General features: G+C 44.5%; 1 protein-coding gene across 3 annotated transcripts in view; it reads right to left on the reverse strand.

The window, feature by feature from the left end:
- LOC119439997 (calcitonin gene-related peptide type 1 receptor-like) overlaps nucleotides 1-16,802 on the reverse strand; it is a 400,718-nt gene extending 383,916 nt beyond the window's left edge. The window contains exon 1 of one of the 3 annotated variants that reach the window (XM_049661299.1): nucleotides 16,500-16,802. The gene's annotated coding sequence lies outside the window, so the exon portion shown is untranslated. The remainder of the gene's footprint in view (nucleotides 1-16,499) is intronic. The other 2 variants (XM_037704949.2, XM_049661301.1) reach the window with 2 other exon arrangements.
- Between the last annotated feature and the right edge of the window lie 2,158 nt (nucleotides 16,803-18,960).

Raw genomic sequence — 18,960 nt, forward strand, 5'->3', positions numbered from 1 at the left:
CCTTAGGAAAGAATCAACTGCATGGCAGGCACCACGCCGTACTGTTGGTGAAATCAGAACATTCATCCGGTTAAAAGGAAAAAAAATAAGAAGGAGAAAGACACCTGCTGCGGCCGGGTAGGGCAATGGGCAGAAAAAAATATCAAACTCTGTGGTATATGCAAGGATATTACAACTAGTGTGAATCAGCATACTGCTTGCCCTTTTTTTTCTACATACGGGGCTTCAAGCGAGAGAGAGATAAAAGAAAGTAGCGCTACTTCGCCGTAGCTGCAGCATACTTTCTGGCAGCATTTGTTATTCCGCAAATTGGAATTAGTCAGCGATTTCAATTGGCCCTCAAATCGACATCTACGGCTGCGGAAGTGGCGGCATTATGCGAGGCTGTCCGTTTTAGGAGAACGCAGTCACTTCATAAATTGACGGTGTTCTGAGATGTCAATTGAGCGCTACAGGCGCTAAAATGCTTTTTAAAGAAAACGCCATATTAGCTGCTCGTGCTGGAATTCGCTGAACTTCATCGCAGTGCCGAGCGAGGTGGCCACGTGATCACATTTCAATGAGTGCCTAGTCATTGCGGTGTGATTGGCAATGAACTAGCTGACAGTGAGGCAAGATCAACATTCTCTTCCTCTGATGAAGTACGGACTGTCTACTCGCGATATGACATCAACTCAATAATCAAGGCACTCATGCAGGACCTTACAAAGGCATACAGAGCCCATGCTGCCAACATCCACATCGCCTACATATGATCGACGCAGACAGTAAATTCTGTTTGCTCCTCAAGGTTACGCGGAGCAAAGCGTCATTGCTACACAGGATTAGGCCGGGCGTTGCTTTTACCCGTCCCTACGCGCACCTCATCGGCCAGTCGAACAGCCCCGATTGCGAACATTTACAGACGCCTGAAACACCGGAACACGTACATATGTGCGATATCCCAGAATATCTGCTGGAGAGAAGGACTTTGGAAAGTTGCCTAGCCAGCGATCGCAGGCAACATGCACTGTCGGAAGACGCTATACTCAGCGCATGGCCTCACACTTGCAGTGTCAGGCCATGCGCTGAGAATAGCGTCTAAAGCACTGTTGAAGTTTCTGGAGGACAAGAAGATAGACGAGTGGCTCTAGCAGGGCCACCGTCTAATGTTTATGAGCACTCACCACTTCTCTTATCATCATCATCATCATCATCCATCCCAGTACTTTTTATCCCCTTCCCTCTTCTCCAGTGCAGAGTAGCACACTAGAGCACACTAGCTCAGGTCGACCTCTCTGTGTTTCCTGTCAATAAAATATATCCTCTTCTTCTGGAACTTACGTTCACGCAATCACAAACAATAACCATGTTCAACTGCTAATTAAAAAAATTACGCTCCGTGACCCTTTATTTGACAGCATAGCGAGTACCACGAACATTACAAATGCCAAGATATGTAGCTTGTTTTCTTTCTTTTTTTTCATTTTCTATATGCTGTTTGTGCACATGGCACAGCTTTTGATGCTCGGAATGAGTTTATAAACGTCGTTCGCTGCTTTTTATTTATTTTTATCGTAAAAAGAATTGCAGCGTACCGAGAGAAGCTACTTATATCGATGCCATCGACTGGCGTACGTTTTTGTTAAACCATTGCAGCAAGTTTTGACATCCAGTAAAATCGGCGTTTCTTACTTCAAGCCTGGAATTCGGAGCCATGTAGATAATAACGGTGCAGGTCATTGCACATAATTAAGCTGGACCTGAGTAGTAATTATTTGTCATTCCTACCCTTCAATGTACTCAAAGCGAAGTAAGAAAAACAAGAAACATTTTCTAGTAGCGCCAATCATGAGAACGCGTTGCCAACACAGCATCCCGCTTGGTCGGAAATGTCAGCTTCGCATTTCTTGGTACTTCAATTGCGGTGAATGCAGTTATACGTGTGACTGCAGTCAAACGTAGAAACATTGGGCCGAATTCACGAATTTTTTCGTTCGTAAGTGCTATTTGAGATTGGCCGGACACCTTCAAGCATCAGGATTGCCTGGAATTTGCTTGGAATTTGCTACAATTCTAGCGTAAGAGATTATTTTGGGAATATGGGCCGTGGGTCCACGCCTTTTGCTCTTCCGGTCTGCATACTTTTCGTGCACGCTAACGAACCCCAGGAGTTCAAAAATACGCCAGAGTCCTCCACTACGCCGTCCGCCATAACCTGCTGTGCAGTTTCAGAGTGCTAAACCCCACCACTAATTTTATAGCCTTAATGTAAGAACAAGAAAGTCGCAGTCTCCCTGAAAAGGCGAAGCATCGATTGCGATACCAAATTAGTAGACAGCTATACGAAGTAAAGATAGTAGTTTTATCGGCAGTATAAGCTTGTAAACATTCGCTTACTAAGTGAATTAACAAGCATGGTGTCATGCGTGCACAAGCAAACATGAACACATCTCACTCGATAACCGCGCACAGTCGCTGTCAATACGCTGGAGTGAGAATGCGCGGTTGCAACTGCGAGTGAATTGACCTTCGTGCTGCCTCCCGCTGTAGTGTCTAAGCGGCGAGCACAGAGCGCACACCGAGTTATCATTAGCCTTCGGTGCACTTATACTCTATACTCTTCGCAGATCGCTTCCCAGGCGGCCGCGCGCGGCCGTGCCATATGCAGTCGTCGCAGGAGTAGAACGCCCACCGCCCCCTCTCTCTCCCGTCCCTCCGGTGTCTTGCGCGCAACGGAAGACGGTGCGCATCCTCCCCGCTTTCCTCCCTTGCGCGCGACATGGAGCCACAATCGTCGACTCACTCGAGTACGCTTTCACTTGCACATACAGCATACGCACACGGAGGCGGTATTATCGCCCTTGGACGTTATACGAAACATCACAGCGGTGCCGACGGCGATGGCAGAAATGCGCCTGGAGTGTCCATATAATTGCTATCGTAATAAATCTATTCTAGTAATCGCTGCCCGTATGGCTGTCTGTAGATTTATTTGTTATATAGCGCTGAAACATATCTTGCGTGGGGCATTGGGGCGTTGGGCCTTTCCAAAGTCCTTATTAGGATTCGGGCACTAAGCTGTAGCCTTAAAAAACTATAATGTAGCATTGTCAGACTCGGAGGACGAACAAAACACTGTCATAGCATCTGACAAAGCATAATAAGATCCCGCCCATGCACCCTGAAGAAAATTAGAAAAAAGTGGCAATCCGCGAAAATATTGACAACGCGTTTGTAGCGCGCTAAATCAAATTTGTCTCGAATACGCTGTATAATGCGCTTAGGGTTGTTGTCCCTCACTGAGGTTTCAGTGCCAAACCTGCATATTACGCATTGAATAGGTGGCGCGCGATCTACAATGTTTAAATCAATGCATCGCGCAATGCACTTTTTGTTCCTATACGTCACTAAACAGCAAATGTAGCGTAGGATATCAAGGTACTTAAAGACGTAGAAATGCCAGAAAGTTGAAAGAACGAACTTGGTGGAACATACCACCAACACGTTTCAAAAGAGAAGCTCACTACTGATTCTCATCATCATGACAACGGCCTAATGGCTTTGCTATATTAAGTGAATGGTAAAGTTTGAGGTGGAGCAGTACGCTCCGATGATGGTGCTCTTGCAAATGGAGCACTTTGATTTGACTTTGTACCTGTCAGGCAAAGAAACAGTAGATCATGCAAAACAGATCGTGTTCTATTTAAGATTGCCTGCCGACATATTTTGGCTACGCTCAGATTTTCGGTAGAAACTTCCGAAAAGCATACTCGCCAACTGTGCGGGAGATTTCGGCGGCTGCCTGCATTTCACAACAAACTCATCTTTCGCACTCTCATTGGGAGACCGCTAGACAAAATATTAAAAAATTATGGGCAACCTTCAAAAAACGTTGACTCACGGTAAAAAAAAAATTATTGTGCCAGTCTGTCACGGAACTATCACCAGTAAATGTTACGTTCACGAATGTGTGGATAGCGACAGACGAAAGGGTGTTAAATCGAGGTGTGGGAAAAACATAGTGGACATATATAGGGAGATGGAAATATATATATATATATATATATATATATATATATATATCGAGAAGTAAACAGCTAGAGAACTGTATTGAACAACAAATCATGAAATAAAAAAGGTAGAAGTCATGATACTTGAAAGCGATGAGCACCACAGTTTCAATCCATATAAGGGTAACTGATTTTCTGAACGACGCGTTATCAGGAAACGTTTGCCGATGGATATTCGTCTGTAGCGTCAATAAGTAGCACAGAAACAATTCAGCACGTTTTTTTATCACGTGAAGGTATGCATATAGAGAAAAAAATATCAAAGCCCCTTTGTTAAAGAAAGGTGGTTGAACGCGAAGCTTTCTCCAATGCAAACTGAATCAAAGCCAACCACCACGCAACGAACCCATGAAATGATGATCGGCCCAATGCGATGCATATGTGATTTGATTGCTTATTTAGGATTGTATTTTTTGAACGTTGAAATTGAATGAAGACACATTTAGCTAGGTTGCATAGCCTTTATTTTAGATCACGTAGCCGTTGATTGCACGCACACACTCACACATTCACGGAGCACAGTATTGCCTTGTGATCGCTGTGGTAGACGTTCAGATGCTCTTCCGTTGCCGATACACTGATCGGCCTTACGGGCACGATCACGCTCGCGCTTATGTTCTCGTACGTCAGCCTCTTCTGCCGTGCGCTGCACCTGAGGCTTACCCATGGTGACGGCCAGGAATGCATTGCGTGACGTGCGTAATGCAATGCAGATATATACAGTTCGTCTGGGTAGCGTGGCGTTGCAGTTCCCATTGTCCTTATCGGTACAACTGCGAATGTAAACTGTAGTGTTCTACAGTACCTATGTCGTGCGTCGTTGTTCTGTTGTGTGCGCAGATTCACAGACAGTTCCATTATGTAAGTTGGCTTTCCTGCAGTGCGTTTTGGGCGCTCACGAATGAATCAGTGAGACATAGAAAACTTCACTTTAATAAAAATGTATACATATTACCTAACCTAACGAAACCTCTCGAAAGCCATGAGTTTTTAACAGAGAAATATAAGTGAACTTGCGTTTTAAATAGTAAAAAAAGTTCTGGGGTTACATGGTTGAGCAAAAGTAGGCTCCGAGTTTCCTTGTACACACGTTCGCACGCTATTTGCCAATTTTGCTGGCAGCCATGCTGTTCTGTCTCACGTTATCCAAATCACTCCTATAGGTCGTATACTAACCAAAGTTCATGCAGCTACACTGAATAATCTGACAGCGTCTTTTAGCTCAATTTAATTTACCCCAGACTTATGTGTAAGGAATTAGATCTAATTACTTTGTTCTGGTCAATTATATTTTTGCAGCCTTGTAAATGATCGATTATTATTGCGATAGCAATTATATGGACACTCCAAAGCAGATTTCTGCCGTCGGCGTCGCCGTCGTCGTCGCCGTCGCCGTTGCCGTGAGGTTCCGTATGACGTCAGTGGAGATGAAATCGTCGCCGCGCGCCGAACGCTGTGTGTGCGAGTGAAAGGGCGCGAGGGACGCGCGCTTTCACGGGGAGTGAACGCACGGCGAAGAAAAAAACGCGCGTTCTGCGCCGTGCTCCCTTAAGGCCTGCAGATGTAGGCGTCTCTTTTCTCCTCTACAATCACCGTATATGTAGAACAAACGCGCCTTCTTCCGACGCGCGAAAGGCCGTGGCGGGGAGGGGGGGGGGGAGGCGACGTTTAGCTGCGGCATCAAGTGCCTATTTATTTCAGAGGCTCCGGCAACAGTCACCAACGCCGTACGGATTTTGTGCGAACGCGGGCAAAAGGCCGACGGCGTCGACATCAGTTCTGCTTGTTGCCGGTGCTGCTGTATGTCCAAGGTTATACACCTGATAAAGCTACTACCATTACTCCGTATAGCTCTCTACAAATTTGCCATCGCAATGGATGCTTCGCCTTTCGGGTGAAACTGCGACAACTTTTTATTTACTCGATGACGTTACTGTGATTCAATTACTTCTTCGTGGTGATCAATTGCATGTAACCAATTAATTTATTGACGAGGCAATCTGTAACAGCTCATACAACTTAGAGCACTTGGATTCGGAAGGAAGGATTCGCAAGGATTGGATGGAAAAAGCTATCCGGTATATCTACCGTCGATATGACAGCAACTTTCTCCGTCTTCTAAACTTTCAAAGTTAAATCTAACAACTCTCAGCATCCGTCGCAACATAGAATCCCTAAAACTATTGCATTCACTAATTAACTCATCGAACACTTCTTGCCTTAGCACATACATAAAATTTGTGGAACCTTCCTGATCTAGGAGATATCACCATCTTAATATTGTACCACATCGGTCACGAACTGATGCGTTTAAATGTAGCTTTTTTTCTTTAACCATTCATTATTGGAACTCTCTGCCTGCTGCCATTCGGTCCCTTCCTTTGGACGATTTATTGCTTAAGCTTGAATGTTATTGATCTATCTTTTGTGTTCTTTATGTTTTTTTGCTCTCGTGCTGCTTATATTTGCAATTTGTGTGTGCTCTACGACTGTATAATTCCCCACTCCTGCCATAGCCCTAACAGGACTGCAGTACGTAAGAATAAATAAATAAATAAATAAAGTAATTAAAGCAGAACGAAGACAACCGTGTCCCGCAGCAACCTTACAGATGCTAATGTTCAGACAGGCAAAGCTTGGCTCTGAGCATTTGTTTCCTCATCTTAACGCTGCGCCAGGTATAGGCCGACAAATTGAACCAACGCTGCAATGGCTCGACAGCGATCACCACCTGATTTTTCTAGATTTTGATCGCACACAGAGGGAGCGCCTCCTCCAAGCTCCAGCAGCAATGAAGAGTTGCGCTTCATAGAGAACGCAGACGTGAACAACACGGCATTAACTGACCACAATTTTGTGCGCAACGTTTTAGTACGTTACAACACTGCCTTTCCCTCCGGCGAAGAAATCAATCAAGTTTTCAGTGCTACTGCCGATGTGTTTAGAAGATAAACGAGGGAAGATGACCAACAAAATTTTTCAAAGCGATTCTGAGTAACGAGAAGGAACATGAGAATGGTTGCAGAGCGCGATTTCTCAAACCGGGCCAGCTGGTTATATTTACTGTATTTGTGCAATTAAATTGGGGAATAAAATAACGTTGTGATAGGAGAACGCTGTTTTGCCTTCAGTGCTCCTGCAAATCAGTACTAGCCAGCCGTATAAACTTCTCAAGGCTTCGAGGACAACATCAGCCGCGATCACTGATACCGGTGAGTGGCGCGATGGCACCAAGCGCTGACGTTTGACTGCCACCGTGGCGGAGAGGCAAGGCAGTAACAGAGATGTGCAAGCGTGGCAAGGGCTGCCATTACTGCAGCATGGCTTCGGAACCGACGAGCCTTTGAGCCAGCCTGGAGCCACCAGGATCTCCTACATTCGACCCCGGCACTCGTCTTGGATGCGACGAGGAAAGCTGAGAGCATGTTGGACGAAGCAAGCAGTGCGAAAAAGGTGAGAGTTGAAGATCAGAACGAGTACATGAATGATAACACATCGACGTACTCCCTTCGCGACGACGAAGAAGAAGATACTGAGATTGAATGTGATGAGGAGGCAGATCCGCTCACTCCTGTGACATATAAGAAAAGAAGGTTCGAGGGTATTCCTGTGGTATTTCAACCAATTGAAGAAACGAAAACGTTCTGGAAAGTAAACCCAAATGATGTCACCTCAGAAATTGTTACGCTAGCAAAAGGGAAAGTAAGTTCTTTCCGAGTGAACCAAGACGGAAGTTACTCAGTGACTGTGAGTTCTCTCGCCTCAGCCAAGAGTTTGTTGTCATGTGTGCAAGTAGCTCGCTTACTAATGAAGCCATTTATTCCGGAGGCATACATACGAAACGTTGGCAAAATCAGACATGTCCCGCTACAATACACAGAAGAACAATTAGGAGAGGCAGGAGTGACATCAGCTAGACGCCAGACCCGTTATATACGCCAAGAAGATGGCACTGTGGAATCGCACCCAGTGAGAAGTGTGATTTTGCGATTCCGCGATGACCGACCAATTCCAGAGCGAGTGCGTCTTGGCTTCACTAGTCATGCAGTCGACGAATATCTGGGGCCAGCCAGGCGCTGCTATAACTGCGAAATATTTGGTCAATTAGCGAAAAACTGCCGAGGAACAAGGCGCTGCAAAATATGTGCAGAAGACCACGATCACAAACACTGCAAGTCTATAAGACAGCCTAAGTGTGCGAATTGCAACGGACCTCGCACTGCATCATTTTCTGGATGCCCGCAGAATAAAGCAGCAGCTCTTCGACATAAACACGACATTATCTATGGTCGCACCTAACAGCGTGGTGCACCGGCACCAAACAAGAATACGATGAATCCAGTGCAACTACCTCGGCCACAAGTACCTAAGCATCAGGACACCTCTATGAAAAACGCGAAAGTCGCAAGGGGACCACAAAACCGAGGACAAAGTTTTGGGACATCCCTAAGCCAACATCAAGCTCGACAAGAACCTCAGGAAGGATCTCGTCAGAAGAGCAACCACGTGACTAACATACGACAGAATACAAGCACACCGCAACCAGTAAGTGTAACGAAACAGGGGACCCCCTCAGCGTCTATTTCTGAACTTTACAATGTTGTTTTCTGCTTTAAAAGCCATACTTGTCGCGATTCCACAGGCTAATAACCTACCGGAGGTCAAGGCCGTATTGTCGATGGAACAAGTGATATTACAAAGCGCTACGTCAGCCACTGCGCAGACGGGGCATGAATAATTGTTATCAAAATGTTGCAATATTCCAGTGGAATGCGAACAGTCTTTGCTCTAAGTGTGTGGATTTTAGAAAACTGCTGGCTCAGTTCTCCTTTCCAGTGTTATGTATTACAGAGGATGGTGTAGACAACGCTTTTCGGCTAGCTAACTACGTTGTTTATACATCCTCACGATCTTCAGGATTGAGCAGAGCGATGATCTGTGTACGAAGAGACCTGCCGTCAGCGCTATTAAGTGCTACAGCGTCAGACATCCCACAATACGTAGCATGCGAAGTTCGGTTTAGCCGAGTAAGTATCACTATTGTCAGTGTCTATCTACAGCCTTCTACAAATATTTCATTTTCCACATTGGCGGGCCTCTTTCAGAAATAGACAAAAGATGTAATATTTTGCGGAGATTTCAATGCACACCTTGTCATGTGGGGAAGCGCCTACTTTAACCATTGTGGAAATGAGCTAGAAAAGGCAATTCGGAAGAGTGGTCTGTGTTTGTTGAAGACGGCTGAGTGACCTCCCTACGGGGTTTTAATTACTCCAGCTACCTCGACCTTACGATCTGCTCAAACGATATTGCATGTGGAGCAACATGGAGAACAGATATTGAAAAAAGGGGTAGTGACCACTTTCCTATCCTAATACAGCATCCTAGACTACGATTTTTGACTTATAGGTGCTCTGCAAAAATAACAAATTGGCAGGCATTTCGATATCACATTACAAGTCAAGCTGATGCTGTCAGTGATACAGACAGTCTATTATCACTTATAGACGAAAAATTAAAAATTTCTTCAAAGTTTGTTAAGATTCCTGATGATTACGCTGATGTAGACTATGAATGCTAGAGGCTCAAAGCTATACGCCGCAGAGCTGAGAGAAAATATTGACGCACAGGCCTTCTTGACGACGTTTGTTCCTCCGCTTCAAGAAAACTAGGATTTCTTAGACATAAACTAAAAAACGCGACATCTCAGATCAAACTTCTTGCATATAATACTTTCATTCGACCCCGTCTAGACTACGCATGCGTGGCCTGGGACCCATATTTTAAAAATGATGTTAATAAACTAGAAATGGTCCAAAGGAAAGCAGTAAGATTCATATATAACGCCTACCACAATCTTGATTCACCGTCATCACTGATGGCTACTAACAACATCCCTCTCTTGAAGCAGCGCAGAGCGATTGCGAGGCTCAAGTTTCTTTTCCTGCTCCGAAATCAGCAGTTTAGTATCGATCCCGCTCAATTCATTTCCCCTTCTTCTTCCCGACAAACCAGACATTGTCACAATCACGATCTGACACCGTACTTTGCACGTACTAACCTTTTCAAACACTCGTTTTTTCCGCGAACCATTAACGAATGGAATGCACTGCCTTCAAATGTTTTAACACGAAAGTGTTTTATGCCGGGGTCCACCAAGACTTCACTGACGTATTTCCGTCACGGAAATACGTCATAGAACATAATACAAAGAAAGAAACCAGAAGAAAAAGTTCCACAAACATGCAAAATTTGGAAATCGAACCCACGACCTCTCGGTCCGCGACGATAGATCGCCGAGCGTTTAACCCATTGCGCCACAAACGCATTTGCAGAGAGCTACACAGACGCGCCTTATATATCTAACACTCCTCCGTGTACCCGCGCTCTTGCTCGGGGCGGTGCCGCCGCCTACGAGCAGAAAAGAGAAGTACTGCATTATGACACTAACGCGCACCGACAGTGAACGCTTCGGTGGTCTCAGCACTACGACGCCTCGATGCCAGCATTCGAAGGGACGCTGGCATCAAGAAGCACTACCAACGCCACCTAGGTGGCGTTCACCGTACTCAGCACAGCGGAGCGTGGCCTCCGCAATTAGCTCTGAAAATGTTTCTGAAGTTGATCGCGGAGGCTGCAATTACGACGCGCTGTACGCGCTGATTTGACTCGGTGACGATTCAGTTACGTGCTTTGTCTTGCGCGTTGTATTAGTGTGTCAGTTACGTGCTTCGTCTTTCGCGTTGTGCTAGCGTGTGCAGCGTAGTGCAGCTTCCATATGCACGACGGTTGCTCATGGTCATCGACGTTGGTAGTCGTGATGGAGGAGACGTGCCACCAGGCGTCAGCGTGGGTGCATCAACGCCTAAGGGCGCTTTAGCCACAAAACACCAATAGACATTATATATCAATGTGCAATAAACATTACACTACTTCTGTGAAGACACGTTTCACTTTCGTGTTCTATACCGATTCCTATATAAGAGGGATCAACCACATTTTTTTTCCAGAACGTGGCTTTCCTGACTTCGAAAAAGACATGCATCTTTTTGTGTAAACTTAATTGTTGTTATTGACATACTATATTATGTCAACGCGTTATCTAAATTGCGTTTTCTAACCCTTGTGTGCATAAAACTGTGGATTGCGTTTAAACTGTTTGTGTATAAATTTCGATGTGTTTTCTTTACCCTTCTGTACATAAAACTGTTAATACATAGTTATGCAAATTTTTCAACACGTGTATATTTATGACCTTTGTTAGTGTATACTTGTTCAGTAGCAATGTTTATTATAACCTTTTGTATAACTTGTTCATTTCTTTCAATATGTTCCCTTTTTGCCCCTCCTGCTTGGTCTTCGGGCTGCAGTATGTAATAAATATATAAAAATAAAAGGATTACCGAGAATGCCCAAAGGTGTACGATCGTATGGGTCGGCAGCTGGAGCGACTACGTACAAAGCGCTGGCAGGAATTCTGCACTTCACTCACTCCCTTTACACCTGAATCAAAATTATGGAATGTTCTGTGCTCTTTAAGTGGACCAGTAACGCACCAACAGCCATTCAGAGCTCTCGCTTTAGTCCGGAAAGTACGGGAAACAACTGTTGCAAACGACTTTTGTCAGCTTATTACACGCCCAAGTGCAGCAGTAAACACATCTGAATACAGTAATCATGTCGAAGAAGTCAAAGCGTCGATCAATGTTTCTATCAGAAGCGATCATCATGACCTAGACCCGCCGCGGTGGCTTAGTCAGCTAAGGCGTTGCGCTGCTGAGCACGAGATCGCGGGATCGAATCCCGGCCGCGGCGGCCGCATTTCGATGGAGGCGAAATGCAAAAACGCCCGTGTGCTTGCGTTGTAGTGCACGTTAAAGAACCCCAGGTGGTCAAAATTAATCCGGAGCCCTCCACTACGGCGTGCCTCATAATCAGAACTGGTTTTGGCACGTTAAACCCCAGAATCAATCAATCAATCATGACCTAGATCAGCCGTTTTCACTAGAAGAATGAAAGAACGCACTTGTATCTTGCCGCCAGAGGACAGCAGCTGGACCTGACGGGGTCGCATATACTGCCCTGAAAAACCTGGGTCCTGTAGCCACAAATACTTTATTAAAAGTACTGAATGATGCGTGGGCATCGGAATGTCTTCCTCCTTCTTGGAAAATTGCGCGAGTGGTTCCGATGCTAAAACGGGGTAAAACTCCTTTATCGTTAGATTCTTGCCGCCATGTAAGCCTGACAAGTTGCGTTTGTGAACTTACGGAAAAGATGATTTATGCTAGGCTTCAGTGGTGGACAGAATGCACCAACGCACTGCCCGAAAATATGACGGGCTTCCGCAGGCGCCGGTGTACGATGGATGCTATTTTAGATCTTGTTATATAGGTAGATCATGAGAGCAGCTGTGGAAGAATCACCATTGCAGTGTTTATAAACATAAAGCGTGCCTTTGACACAGCCAGCCACACTCACGTACTGCATGGGTTAATTTAGTTGGACATAGTTGGCCGCACACTGAGATGAATTGCGGCATTCTTAAGAGACAGGAAAATATATATTGATACTGCTGATGGCAAAAGCACAGAGCATAAAGTGAATCAACGCGCTCCACAAGGTAGTGTACTCAGTCCATTTTTATTTAGCTGTGTTATGGCTGAACTACCCCATATCTTGCCTGCTACCTTTAATCATTCACTATATGCAGACGACTTATGCATATGGGCATCTGACACGAGTGCCAAAGCCGTTCAGGAAAAGTTGCAAGCTGGCCTAACAGTGATTAATGATTTTTTTGAAAAGTAGAGGTATGATTATTTCACTTGAGAAAACTGCTGTACTTCCTTTTACAAGGAAATGCCTCAAGAGATTCCAGCTCGTGCTAGAATCTCAGCGTTTGCAACTTGTGCGACAACACAAGTTCTTGGTTATTATTATAGACAGACGGCTAGCATGGGCTCCCCAAATAAATTAGAGGAGAAAGTCAACTCCCTAATCAACATTTTTCGTCGATTTGTTGGAGTGAGGTGGGGTAGTTCAACCTCTTCTTTATTACGCATTCCCTCGGCAATCATTAGGCAAAGAATACCATACTCTGCCCCTGTACTACATGGAATATCCCGTGATCTAGAGGAAACAATTCAAAGATTAATGGCCAGAAGCCTTCGCATATGTCTTGGCGTTCCCCGTGCATCTGCCAGTGCTTTGGTAATTGCTGAGTCTTGCCAACCAACTTTTCGTGCACCAAGATTTACGGAAACTTGTCGTCACTTTTTTTTCGTTTGGCAACACAACACGCTAATCATCCACTATGCCAATACCTTCAAGGTAGAACCGCTGCACGCATACATGATGAAATGCGGTGGTGCAAAAACTTACTACCTGCTTACGAATACTGGCCTGCATGCGCAACTCATCCCCCATGGCGACTTGAAATTCCAGAAATAGTCACTTCAATTCCTGGAGTAGGTCGTAAATGTGATATGCCCGTAGTTGCGATAAAGCAATTAACTTTATCACATCTTTACACTAACTACGTAGATCGCATTCACGTATATACCGATGGATCATGCTGGAAACAAAGCTCTACGTTAGCGATTTAAATACCTGCATACCTTGAAAAGAGCTTATAAGCTTTGCCAATTTACAACGTCCACAACGGCGGAACCTTACGCAATACTTTCTGCTTTACGTTACATTTGTCAGCACTCAGGAACTCTTCGCTGGGAAGTTCTGAGTGAATCGCAAATATCTTTGCTGAGCTTAAACGAAATGAGCTTAAGAAAAACATACAGCACATTGGCATACGAAATATAGAAGACATACGCCATAGCAAAAGATCTACAACACAACATAACTTTCCAGTAGATTCCAAGTCACTGTGAAATCATAGGAAATGTAACGGCTGATCACACGGCCCGTGCAGCTCATCAAAAGGATGAATTATCACTAGTTCCTCTAGCAACGAGTGATGCGCGTTGTTTATTGAACAAACTATGCGGTAAATTGTCCAAGGAAACTTGGTTCATAAATGATGCGCACAACTCTGAATTAAATAATATTGATCCTGGAATAGAATTCAATATTCCGCTTAAAATTAACCGATCGGTTGAAACAACAGTACATAGGCTTTGGCTAGGCACTGCCTATACTGAATGCTTCCTGTATAGGATAAGAAAAACTAATAGTGCTATATGCTCGTGTAAAGAGGCTGAAGAAGACATAGAAGACCTTCTTCTACATTGTAAAAAAAACGTGCTCCCCGTAAGATGCTTTCAGCAAAACTACATGGCTTGGATAGACGACCACTATCCATAGGAAAAATGCTGGGTCCATGGCCGACAGAAAAACTACAAAACATCGCTGCGCGCGCCTTAGTACAATTTTTAGAGGAATCAAAAATATCACAAGAATACTAGGTCAGATATTAGTTATTGCTGGCGTTGTTATTATTAACAGGCACTCTTGATTACATGTTTATTGTGTCTTCGTGTTCATATAGCATTTGTGTTCATGTAGAAGATGGTTGTATTTAGAGCGCGGCATTCAAGAGGGACCTAATTTGCAAGTGCCCAACATCTTCTTTGTGAACTTGGTTTTGAGAACATTTATGTTTTGTGAACTCATGTGTTGTGTGTGAACACTTCAGTTTTGTGAATGCGCGCGAAAGACTCACACTGGCAACCACCTTGAGGCATTTATATAATAGACCACTGTCGGAGGACCTCTTGCTAGGCGCAGGGCCACAGAGTTGGCAGACAATAGAGGCAATGTGTGCTTTTTCACGTTTCTTAGGCTACACGGGCCTGGACTCACGCTTATGATAACATTTATGCAATGTGTCCTTTCACCTAGTTCCTCCCATTAGCATCCGCCATTGTAACCCTCTTTCTTCCCCCCTTCCCCTTCCCTTACGTAGAGTAGCAGGCCAGATGCTCCATATTCAGGCCGACCTCTCTACATTTTCAAATCAATAAACTGCTTCTTCTTCTTCAGTTTTGTGAGTATTTATGTTATGTGAACTCTTCTGTTGCGCGAACATTAATTTATATTTCAGTTAAGAATTAGTACGTGAATTTTCGTACATGTGGTTATTAGTTCAGTTTTGTGATTTTTGACAACATTCTGAGGACAACTATCATGCAAGAGAAGGGGAGTAGCCGGTGCCACATATAGTCACAACCTCTCCTTGAATACATTTAATAAAAAAAAGAAAATAACGTAAAAGTACTCAGTGACTGGGTCAGCATATCGTAAATTATAATGAATGTAATTAAAATCTGAAGGGATGTGCAACGCTGTTACAGTTTCCACGTTTCTGCACTGTGCAAAATGCATGGAGGATGGTTAGTTGACCCGGAGTAGATACGTAGCTGATTCGCCATTACGCTACTACGCCTGAGGGCACGCGATCATACCCACGCCACCGCGGCCACAATTCTGTGGGGGGGGGGGGGGGGGAATACGCCACTGTACCGTGCTTTATGCGCTTGTTAACGAAGCCCAGGTCGTCCAAACTAATCCGCAGTCCTCTACTATGGCGTAGCTCATAATCATATCTTGGTTTTGGCAGAATTTATTGCAATAATTCAACTACTTGCTCGAACAGCTATGTGCGGAACAGCTATGCGAACAGCTATACGACACGTGTTCGGAACGTATTTCTCGAAAATCATTCTACGCACAAAGTTGTTAGGAAAAAGTATGCTAAGAGCGCTGGTTTGACTTCCATTCTGCAGTTCATTCCACCGAGTAATTATACTTAAGCAGGTTTATGCTAAAGTTTTATAATTTATTAATCAATTAAATTATGGGGTTTTACGTCCCAAAACCACGATCTAATTATGAGGCACGCCGTAGTGGGGACTCCAGAAAATTCGACCACCTGGTGTTCTTTAACGTGCACCTAAATCTAAGTGCACGGATGTTTTTGCATTTCGCCCCCATCGAAATGCGTCCGCCGTGACCGGGATTCGATCCCGCAACCTCGTGCTCAGCAGCCCAACACCATAGCCACTGAGCAGCCACGGCGGGTCATAATTTATTAATCCTTGTGCCACACCGTATCGAATTTTTTTCAATTGTGTTTTGGTATATTAAAAATGAGATCGCACCAAAGTGTCGTCTCTCGGAATAAATTTTAACTGCCGTCTATTGCTTGCTTATGTGACTCTGCTTGCCTTGTAGATGTGGCAATAAGTGTATCCTAAAGACAACATATTAAAGAGAACCCAAAGAGAACATATTTCGAGTTGACATAATAAACGCGATTCTCGCGAACTTCATTCACCACACCCCAGAAGTTAGCTAGAGGAACAATACCTTCGACGCTCATCCGACAACAACCAAAATTATGGAGTGCGCAGTGCGTAAGGAAGCAGTGTCAAGTCTATTTCGGCAAATATTACAGAGCAAGACAAAGGATACCACGAGGAAACTCACCAGAAACGATCCACTCCACACTGCGTGTTAGTCTCTCAGAACCCCAGTCGACATCTAGTGGTTGTTCAACCGGGGCGATTGAAGATTTCACGCACGTCGATACAGTAGGTAGAGTGAAGCACCAGAGTCCCTTTTGATTCCGGCGAAACAAGAAGTCTGTTTCTTTTTTCTTCTCACGATAATGGGAAACTCAAGGCCCACGCGTTAGTGAGAATAAGTACTGTCTTTCTGTCGAATCAAAAGCATTTCGGCGCGCTCAATTCTAAACAGAAAATAAAAGAAAGAGTCACTTTAAGGTAATGAAAGCAAATGGTATAGTGGGACGCCCCCTAGGAAGCATACTTCCAGTCTATGCAAATTATATCAAATAAAGCAACGCTAATGGGCGCCACACCAGCATGTGGTGTAGCGGGAAACGCCGCTTGGTTTAAAAGAGAGCAGCCGAGAGTGCGGAGTTAACATGTTGCCGGCCGGCCACGGACTAACCACCGTTCCACGAGGCCACCGGAACGGCGATCGTTGGGGGCTGCAAGCACCGCCCCCTTAAAACCAGCACGCCAGCGCCACCCCGAGTCGCAGCTATCGGCGGCAAGCGGTGCCGGCGGGGATCGGGAACTTTGGCGACGCGAAGGACATCAACCTTTGCTGGGGCGAAACGAAGCTCACCGCTTCGGGCGAATAGGATTGCAGGCAAGTATGTAGGCGCGTTTCTTTGTACTAAGCTGCACGGGGTCACGCAAATGACATGCGCGTTTTGTCAATACATTTAGGCTCGTTATATGATTTTTGTAGGGACCAAAAGGGTGGCGCTCCGTAACCAGAGAGGGAAATGATGAGCACGCAACTTCGAAGTACAGATCAGGGGCGGAATCCACAAAGCTTTTCGTTTGTAAGTGTTCGCCATTGGCTGGAAGCCTTAGCTATATAGCTATAGAGTCTGCATTCACAAAGGTGGTGCTTTGGGCGAGTTGCTATTCCGTGACATTTACTTGGAGTAGCGCAACTCAGAATGAGTAAAGGAAACAAGACGCATTCGTGAAAACACAAACACCGCCTGTCTCTTGTTCTTTATTACGTGTTTCTACTTACTTATCGTGTTTCCTTTGCTCATTCTGAGTGGCACTAACCTAAGACAACGCACGTGTCTCCTCTTTCAGAGATTGTCTCTCTATTCACTGTCGAATGACGATAGTGAAAACGTGGCGCATTCTCACGCCAACCCTTTCCTTTCATTCAAATACGTTAAAAGGTAACTTCTTTTTCTGTAACTTACTTGCGCAGGTTACGCACTGGATGGAACGAAAAGCAAATGCAAGAAGGCAGCGACGGTTTGACCACGTGACCTTTTCTTTTTCGGCTGCCCATGAGGTAACGGCCAAGTAATGATAACCCAAGAGTGATTCAAGATGAACCAATGAAACTGGAGGCGAGCCGAGTGTGGAATGCGTTGTCTTGAGACGATTAGCTCATACGTCTGAGGGATTCGCCAGATATCGCAAAGATCGCGAACTTTGCCAAACTGGAACCTTCCTGCATAGTATTCAAGGATCCTAAAAAAGGAAAGCAAAAATCTGCGACTAAATTCAAAATGCTTTTCGCTTGTAAGTGCTCCATGCCATTGTGATAGATTTCTAGTCTAAGGATTGGCTCAAATTTCCTTTTACGAACATTTCTAGCGTAAGAACTTTTTATGAATACGAACCTCGGGCCCGTATTCACAAAAAAAGTCCTTGGGCGTTATAATTGTTCATGAGAGAAAATTCCAGCCAATCGTGATGCTGAAAATATATATTTACTTAAGACCGACCAAAGAGAAAACGCATATACCAACGAACGAAAAGCATTGTGAATCCAACTTCCAAACTCGCATTAACGAAAATGTTTTTCTTTTTTTTATCTTAGAGCTGTTCGCAAAAGCAGTTCCCAGCCAATCGGGACGTCGGACGTAATAGCCAAAGGCGTCCGGCCAATGCAAAACAGCTCTTACGAACGCGCAAATTTCTCAATATGGCTACTGAATGTAAATTTTAATTAAATCGATATAATTAACGGCCGTTACGAGCGGTAGATTTGCACTGTGAATCTGCACTCCTCAAATGTACCCTACAATAATAAAAAAGAAACATACAAATAAAACAAAACACATGCGATTCAAGGAGGTCAAAGGGGATGTTTCACCTCTTCAACAGCACACGCACATGCTGTATGCACAAATGTAGCTAATAAATTTACCCTTATCCTATCAGTGTTCTTGAGTCACACATTTAGCGCTTTCGCCGCACACGCAATTATTCTGTGCACGTTTGTACTACTTATTTGTCTCTCCTTATTATGTATTAAGTATTATGTATAATTATTCATCTCTCCTTATTAGTATTAAGTATTACGGCAGCAAATAAGCGTTCTGTGGTTTCCCGTGCTTTTACAAAACTTCCATGTACAAATTTATACTTTTTACGTT

The sequence above is a fragment of the Dermacentor silvarum genome, chromosome 2 (genome assembly GCF_013339745.2).
Source record: "Dermacentor silvarum isolate Dsil-2018 chromosome 2, BIME_Dsil_1.4, whole genome shotgun sequence".
Taxonomy (NCBI): Eukaryota; Metazoa; Arthropoda; class Arachnida; order Ixodida; family Ixodidae; genus Dermacentor; species Dermacentor silvarum.